This window comes from Carassius auratus, chromosome 41 (assembly GCF_003368295.1).
Source record: "Carassius auratus strain Wakin chromosome 41, ASM336829v1, whole genome shotgun sequence".
NCBI classification, from domain to species: Eukaryota; Metazoa; Chordata; class Actinopteri; order Cypriniformes; family Cyprinidae; genus Carassius; species Carassius auratus.
Window position 1 is genome coordinate 4,446,013 of NC_039283.1, and position 9,704 is coordinate 4,455,716.

The 9,704-nt window shown below is 34.5% G+C and overlaps 1 long non-coding RNA gene across 1 annotated transcript; it reads left to right on the forward strand.

Annotated features, from left to right (window-relative positions):
* The first annotated feature begins 698 nt into the window (after positions 1 to 698).
* On the forward strand, positions 699 to 2,785 carry LOC113059619 (uncharacterized). Its single transcript, XR_003278108.1, has 3 exons — positions 699 to 757; positions 857 to 957; positions 2,726 to 2,785. It is a non-coding gene; the product is annotated as an uncharacterized LOC113059619 (long non-coding RNA).
* Positions 2,786 to 9,704: the final 6,919 nt, after the last annotated feature.

Consider the following 9,704-nt stretch of genomic DNA (forward strand, 5'->3'; position numbering starts at 1 on the left):
GGAGATAAAAAGAAGATTACTACTCGAACTGTGTCTTTTCTGTATTTTATAAGGGCAACGAATGAGCAGCACAGATGAGCACCTCCCTCAGAGTTCTTCTGGAGCGCGTATCTTAACGTTACATTTGATATCGCTGACATAAGCCCAGTGCTGATGATTATTTTACAGTCTACAGTTCAGAAGTTCTGAAGGTAGCGTTACAAACTCTTCTTTCAGTTTTCTGAAGTAACGTTAGTCATTCAAGTGCCTCACTAGAACCTAGAACCTAGTGTAATGCTGTGTGAATATCTGTTTTTATACAGTCTATGGTGAATATACGGTCACAAGTAAATTGCATGCGTTCAAATCTATATATTTTAGAATAAGAGTAATAATAGCATATATCTTGTATAAATAGAGATACAATAACGATCGACACAAATGTGTTAAATTTCCTTTTATTGTGTTATAATTATGTGTTGTGTCATTTAAAAGCATCGTCTGGATGGTATAGTTTGTCTATGGCATTTAATACAAACTTGTCAATACATTTGACTTTCTCTGTAAAGATTTATTTATATGTATGTTTATTATTTTACAGTGTTTTAACATGTTTTTGTATTTTTCATGTTTATGATATTTTGGGATGACTGAAGATTCAGAGCAGAATTCAATAATCCTGTGGATGGACCGCAGCGAGTCCTTTTGCAGTTATCCATCAAAATGCTATGCAGACATAATGGAAATGGTATTTACATTGTAGAGCTTGGACAAAGTTGTAAGTAAATTTATTTATTTATAAATGCACATCTATTGGAGTCTATATGCTTTACGATTGTAAGGCCCTGTTTAATGCATCACTTTGTTTTTATTAAAGCACACAGGCTCTGCGCAGGAATTCATCAAGGACATGACTGCTGGGATCACGCTTGTGGATGACCGATCTGAGCACCATCAGTCTGCAGTGATGTGATCCAGGTAATAGAAGAAGAAGAAATCTGGGTGATCTGGGGTTGTAACACGTTGTGGGGTTGTGTACTTTGTTAGACTATCTGGGACTGGGTCTAACAGAAATAAACTAATTCAGGTTTAAAACAACTTGAGGTTTAGTAAATGACAATTTTCTTTCTTTTTCTTTTTTGGGTGAACCCTTTACGGAAATGTAGATATTTGCATTGGAAAACAGCCTCAAAGTTTTAGAGAACATAATTTGACATTATTTTCCCTTCAGTTTTATTCTGTGAATTTTCTATAATTGGTATTTAAAATGTCTTTATAAAGTGTTGAATTTATTTTCATAAAACCACCAGAAACCCTGTTTTTGGACATAGCCATTCTTTATTATTTTGCTGAATACTGTTTTGAATCCTGAAAAATGTTCAGTGCTAGCATATTGGCCATTAGCAACTTTGCTTAAAGGATTATTTCACCAAGAAATTAAAATTAGGCCATGTTTTACTCATTCTCAAGGCACCCTATGTGCATATGATTTTCTTCTTTCAGACGTATCTGATCTGAGTTGAATTAAAAATTTTCCTGGCCCTTCCAGGTTATTTAATGGCAGTAGACAGGTGTGTTTTTTTCAATAGTCAAATAAAATGCATCCATCCATCAATCAAAACGTGTCTCACATGGCTCTGGGGAGTGAATAAAGGCTTCCTGTAGCAAATCGATGCGCTTTTTGTAAGAAAAATATCCATATTTAAAAAGTTGTAAACACTTTTTTTCTCTTCCACTGACTATCATACGTGCAAGCCTAATTTTGTGATTTTACTTCGTGATTGGCGTATTGTTGTCTCTCCTCCACTCTTCTGTGTTCGTCACTTATCATCGGTGCATGCATGACCCATATGTCCTATTTTCATCCACCCGGAATGGCTCTCACGAAAGTGAGAGAAAAGGGTTTAAATATGCTTTGAATATCATTTTAAATATGTATATTTTTTTACAAAAACACATGGATTCGCTACAGGAGGCCCTTATTCACCTCTCAGAGCCATGTGAGGTACTTTTTATTATGAATTGATGCACATTATTTGACTACTTTTGGACTGCTGAGAAAAACACCCACCAATTGCCATAAATATTTTTTTTATATAATCCGACTGGATTTGTCTGAAAGAAGAAAGTCATACACACTTACGATGCTATGAGGGTGAGTAAAACATACATGGGTTAACCAACCCTTTAAGGGTCATGCTTTACTCTGAACATGCAGTCCAACAGACTATTATTTAAAAGGAATACTATATTTTCTGATCATTGTATAAATGGTGTGACAGATTAGACTCTTAGAATTGGATTAAGAAAAAGAAAACTGAATATGTTGTATTGGTTTGTCACATTTTATGTCATTCAGAAATCATGTAGAATACCAGTGAAGAAAATAATTTCCCCCCATTTTTAGAATAGTTGGTTCTGGGGGTGTATTTTACACTTATCTTCCCATGGGATTTTAAACTCTTTGTGTTCAGCAGAACAAATAAATTTGTACAGGCTTTTAACAGGTTAATACAGGAAGTCATTTGAATGTTTCTAAACGAAACCGTTGAGGAGCACCATTTACAGTTGACTTTCATTTTTGGTTAATTTTTTCAAAATATCTTCCACTTGAAGGTGAATTACACTTTGCATTTATTGGTAGCTGTGCTTTTAATAAAACACACAACTTTAATAGTGTATGTACATATGTGTGTTCATTTGTTATAAATGTATTAAGTAATGTAATATTTTTTTCTTTTCACAGCCATCCAGTGACATTAAGGATGTTGAGAAAGAAATTGAAGAGGGCATTCTGATTGTAACTGAAGAACAGCGATGTGATGTGCTTCCCAAGGAATAACCAACATTGGTCTCATTTGGACATCCTGTCATCACTGACATCTCCCATGTCCCCAAGGCATTTGGACTCCTAATGGGTCTGTATGCAGTGAACATCCACTACCTCCAGCACATTAAATACACCATTGAGGCTCTGCAAAAACTTGTGAAGATCAGCTGCTCCCACCATGTGCTCGCTACAGCGGCAGGAAATGTAGGTGTGGGGGAGTGAATGTCCAGCACTCTCTCCACCCTCAACACCACAAATAAGGTGTCCTTGAGCAAGGCACAACTTCTCCCCGGGCGCTGCAGCATAAATGGCTGCCCACTGCTCTGGGTGTGTGTTCACGGTGTGTGTTCACTGCTGTGTGTGTGCACTTTGGATGGGTTAAATGAAGAGCACAAATGTATGTCATGTCACTTTCACTTTTCAGTGTTCATGATGTGTCCATCGGCTCCACCGCACTCTTTTTAGAATGTACATTAAAGTTTATCATGTCATGACTTGGAATATGCATGTTCTCATGTAAACAAATGTTGTTTCACCTCTCATTTTCTTAAACAGTATGTACACATTTTCAGATGGGGGACGAGTTTGGAAATTTTCAAGATCCTTCTGATGTTAACACTTCTGTCTGGTCATGTTGTGCTATGAAATTTAGAATCTGACTGTTTAGATTTTTGTGCTTCCATGTGCATTGATTCCATTTATATCTTATTATACAGAAGTACAGTACACAAATTTTTTGTAACTAAGTGTGATATTATATACATATATCTTGGTTTCTCATTTTGACCATGACTTGCATTATGGTGGGGGGAGTGCAAGTGAACTTGTGCAGGGTTAATATGCAGAGTTCAACCTTCTGATTTTCATATTGAGTTATGAAATTAAAAACAATCCCTGTGGTTTTGATCTGATGAATTGAATTGCAACTATTTGTTTCTCAATCCCATGCCAATGTTATTTATTATACATCACACTTTCAAGTGTCGGTTCAGATCTTTAGACGTGTTTGTATTTTGCATTTTTTGTTTTGTTTATCAATTATCAGTTGATGTGTTGACAGCAAATTGCTTGTTCAATTTAAATGTGAATGAAAGTGTTGTCTCTATCATTAAATAAATTACATAAAAAAGTGTTTTGTCATCTTTATTTAAACATTTAAGGCAGTGGGCTAAAATTTGTTTATGATTATTGATAGAAGTAAAAAAAAAAAAAAAAAATCCCTGTTGACACAACATGATTTAGTTGACTGGACTAGAAAATAATAGTCAAGTCAACTTAAAGAAATTTGTTACCTGGACTAACTCCACTCTAATTTGAAGTTGTTTCAACAAGAAATTTTTTGTCAAGATAACAAAAAATTTTTAGGCAGCGGGGTAACAAAATATTTTTAGTTGACTCAACAAATTCTTTTTTACAGTGTATATATATATATATATATATATATATATATATATATATATATTAGTTCCAACAACTCAAATATAAAGGCAATTCACATTTAATTTCAAATCTAAATGCTTTTCACAACTTTAATATAACATATCACTTACCCTCATTACTTATAATATGCCCCCCTAATTATTTAGTGATGGCAGTGTTGGGATGGTTACTTTGGAAATGCAACAGGTTACAGATTACAAATTACCTTATTTAAAAGGTAATACATCGCGTAACTATTTTGTTACTCTAGTAATGTAACTGAGTACATTTGAACTTTTCTAAATTTCAAATTTTTCTTATTTTTTCTTTTGTTAGTCATTTTCAAACATTACAATTAGGCAGGGTTAACCTTATAGTAGTGCTTACCCCACAAACCCAATTCCACAAAAGTTGGTGTTTTGAAAAATTAAATCAAGATCAAAAATCGGAGATTGGTTAATTCTCTTTATATATTATTATTATTATTATTATTAAAAAATTTTTTTGGATGGCTGCAAAAGTGAAGTGTTTTGAAACAGTTCACTGTAAGTAATAGGTGAGTGTGTCATGTTTGGATATAAAAGTAGCATCTCAGTCTTTGCAAGCAAAGATGGATAATGGCTCATCACTTTGTGCCAAATTTCAAGAGAGAAGTGTCAAACAAATAAACAATTAGTAACAGTAAAAATCTCAGTAAAACGTGAGTGAGCCATCATGCAATGGTGTTAAATATAGCCTCATGGGCTCAGGAGCACTTTGGAAAACCGTTGTCACTTAACACAGTCTGCCTCTGCATCAGTAAATACAACCTGAATCTCCGTTTCTCTGAGAAAGCTATACATCAATTCTATGCAGTTTTCTATGTGTGCTGTGGTCAGATAAGTACACATTTCAGCTGGTTTCTGGGTAAAATGGATGTTGACTTCTCAGTACCAAAGATCAATTGAAAACTGCATTAAGCAGGAACCAAAACCCCGGTTCACTGGAATAGGAGACAATAACAAGGAGGCCAAAGACCACAGCCTCTAATGTCAGTCACCAGTGTGCATCTTGAGATCAGGGGAGTGATGTTTTACCTGCACAGCACCTGCCTGGCCTCCGTTACACATGGTTATTAGATCAAGACAATTCCAGGTCTCATTATGCATGTGCAACAACAGCATGGTTTTGTAGACACAGAGTGAGTGGGCTAGACCTGTCTGCAGTATCAGTCTCCTACTGAAAATGTGTGACAAGTCATGAAAAGGAGAATCAGACAATGGCAATCACAGCCTGTTGAACTTCTGAAGTCTTATATCAAGTGAGATTGGATTAAAAGTTTGCTTTTAATCCAATGCTGTCATACGTCAATACGTCATGCTGTGACGGTGTTAAATATACCCTCTGTCCCAACTTTTTCGGAGTGTGCTGCAGCCATCAAAAATCTAAGTTTGTATATATTTACAAAATAAAATTAAGTATGCCTATGAATACATTGGACTTTTTGCCTTTTGAACATAAGTCAAATTAAATAAAGTTCAAAGTGAATGAACAAATAGGCCTAACATATTCTTGATTTTATGGAATTTCACAAAACATGCCAACTTTTCTAGAAATTGGGGCTGTATTTACTGTAAGATGTTCAAAATCCTTCATAACTTGAATTAAGATAATTATAATTGAATTTTAAAGCACAACCACCACAAAATCAGACTTACTTTGAGATCATTCTGAGGTTAAATACAGATTTAAAATCATCACATCAAACTGTTTAACAGCTATGATACATTTTTTGAAATCAAATCTTTGCACAGCGATGACAGGAAACATTGGAATCTAACAATGCCTTAGGAAAAAAAAAAAGGATATACATAAACCCAAATAAGAAATAAAACAGTTATAAAATTGTCCTGTTCCCTGTACTAAACTTGGTGTCTCATATTTTTGAGCAGTCACTGCAATTTATGCTAAAAAAATCTATTGAATCTGTATCTTGGTGTGAGTGTGAAAAGATGTAATCTGTTCCTTTGTAATTGTTAACATTTTGATAAGTAACTGTAATTTAATTACTCATTTTTTCTTTTACTCATTTAACTGATTACTATTAATGATGTAGTTCTGATACATGTAACTAGTTACTCCCGGACAATAGTTTTAGTTTTTAAATAAAGCAAAGCCCTAATCATGTGTATAAACGTATAACATATCCTGCATAGACTGAGCCCAAACTTGAATATTACCTCAGCTTGCACGGCTTGTTGTAAAGATACCATTGTTAATATGTAGTTAAAATGGGTGAAAGATTGAATAGATTAACGATGAAAGAATAACCTGAGCCATATTTAAGTTGCAGAATATCACAGAAAGCTAGCAGTTAGCAACCACCGAGAACGTCAAAACAATCATAGCGACATGCTAAAAACACTCAGAATGCACAGTAACACCTGGCAAACACCTCAGCACTTTTTGTCACAGCCAAACACCAATCGCATTTTCTCGAAAATTGAATGTTTTTTAACTGTTATTTTTTGTTCTCTGTCTTAGTTTAGTTTTAGTCTTATATATTGTTTTGGTATGAAGCGCGGGTGTAGGCTGCACTGGCCTGTTTGATCTATCAAGGGGGCATTCCAGATTCTAATCTTCTCTGAAATAATGTGGTCTGGCCTTTTGGGTTTTACCTTTGGGTGATGAGGTTGAAATGAAGATGATGGTGATATGATGAAGACTTGTCCCTTCACAGACATGTGGTATTACCCCACTAGAGTGGGACTCCCCCTCAGTCAGGAGGGATGAGGGCGGTAGGGGAGTCTGGAGAAATGGAGAGCTCTGCTTCATGATGATAGTTGAGACCGATTCAATGAACGTACTTCAGCCTGCCAGGTTGTTGGGTTCAGATTCTCACCTCAAAAGCCCTTTTAGATTCTACCGCAAACACTTTCAGTTTTTCCATCCTCCCACTCCTTCTTTCTGTCTTTATGTCCTTATCTCACGCTCTCTTTTTTTAAATGTCTTGCTCAATCAGTGTCTTGTTGATTTTTAAGATCATAGAATTTGTGTCTGTTAGATTTTGGTTGGGATGTTTTTGAGATTAAAAAGTCTTTTAAGGCTGCATTTATTTGATAAAAAATACGGTAAAAACCGTAACAATATTATGAAATATGATTACAGTTCAGAAGATCTGTTTTCTATTTTAATATATTTCAAAATGTACTTTCTTTCTGTGATTGAAACACTGAATGCTTACTGTAGTATGCTTACAGTGTCACATTTTACTTCAGAAATCATTCTAATATGCTGACTTGGTTCTTAAGAATCATTTCTTATTATTATCAATATTGAAAACTGTATTTTGTGGAAAGTTTTCTTTGCTGAATAGAAAGTTAACAAGAACAGCTAATTTCATGCCTTCATAACATAATGATTTACTGGGTCAATTTGATGCTGGATAAAAATACATTTCTTAACAGTAATATATTTAAGAAAATGAATTTATGATATTATGTAGGCCCATATGTATGTGTATATATATATATATATATATATATATATATATATATATATATATATATATATATATATATATAGACTCACCTAAATGATTATTAGTCAATTATCAATTTGTCATTAATGCAATTATCTAATCAACCAATCAAATGGCAGTTGCTTCAATGCATTTATGGGTGTGGTCCTTGTCAAGACAATCTCCTGAATCTCCTGGCCTCGTTTAAAGGCCAAAGCCTACTTAATCATTGTTTCTGACCATGTCCATCCCTTTATGACCACCATGTACCCATCCTCTGATGGCTACTTCCAGCAGGATAATGCACCATGTCACAAAGCTCGAATCATTTCAAATTGGTTTCTTGAACATGACAATGAGTTCATTGTACTAAAATGATCCCCACAGTCACCAGATCTCAACCCAATAGAGCATCTTTGGGATGTGTTGGAACCGGAGCTTCGTGCCCTGGATGTGCATCCCACAAACCTCCATCAACTGCAAGATGGTATCCTATCAATAAAGTCCAACATTTCTAAAGAATGCTTTCAGCACCTTGTTGAATCAACCACATAGAATTAATGCAATTCTGAAGGCGAACACAGTATTAGTATGGGTTCCTAATAATCCTTTAGGTGAGTATATATATATAGGATCCAAGACTGTTAAACAAAAACTGTTTTATTATGAATATGTATATAAAATACATAAAGAAAGTAACAAATAATAATACACATAGTTTTTCTTTGTAGATTTATAGGTTCATTTCTTTATTTTTATTGTTGTGATAGTAATCAGTCAACTGGAGAGCGGTGGAAGAGCGGAGGAGTGATTATCAGTCATGTAGATATGGTGGTTTGTACCTGAAAAATAAACGTAAGAAACTTGTCATCTGCAGTGTGGCTTTTCACTCTGGTTGGCTGGTTGTGTGGGTGATTTCTTTGTAGGTTCTTTATGAAATGAGATGGCGGTTACATCTCTCTCTGTGTCTTTCTGTTTGTGCATGTGTGTAGCTGGAAAATAAACCTACAAAAAGCCTTTGGGAGATACAGAAATAAAGATTCCCAGAGAGAGAACGGGAGAGAGAGAGAGAAAGGGAGGGAGGGAGCACACACTGGGCTTTGGTTGGATCTCAGTGCTCACATGTGGTTAATCCATTGGTGTTCCCTAAAGCTGGAAACACTGATCATCGGGGCGCGGAGGGAAGAGCAGGTGTGGGCAGTGTGTCTGAACCTTAATTATACCCAACCCACTCAAAGTCCTGATATATTTACATACACAGAAAATAATGTAACTAATATTACTTGCACATTTAATATACATACTATGCTATAGACTGGAATAGGATTTGCAAAGTATGTAATACAATTCTGTTAACATTATCTAATCACTCTCTGATGATCTATTAATTATAATCCTATATAATCCTATAATATTTTTATTTATTTATTTATTTATTTTTTTAGATATAGCAAGAGTTACTGTATGTTTTTCCATATACAAAACTCACTGAGCGTAATGATTTGTATGAAGATATTTTTGGACAGCTTAGAATTAGAAAGGGCAATGAGTGAAAAAGACACTCCACATCTCTGACATCAGGTAAGAAGTAGGCCTATACATTTTTATGATCTAAAATATATTTGTACAGTTGACATGATAGATTATTGTTCTGAAATGTGAAAAAAGAGAAATTCCACGTTTTCAAATCTATCTCTCTCTCTCTCTCTCCACTGATTATAATGGTAAAATCTGAAAATAAACATTTCATAAGTATTGTAAATAACTTTTCAAGTCCAAATGTGGACATTAAATATTATATAGTTTACTTCTTCCAGAAAAAACGTACTTATTTAGCTTTGCTTTTTCATATTCACAAATTAGCATTTTTCGTATCTAAACATTATTTGTAAAGTGTGTTATCTCCTGGATGATAAAGTTGACCTGCACGTTCCATCTTTTAAAACTGTTTTAGTTCCGCAAAGAGCCTATTAAAGC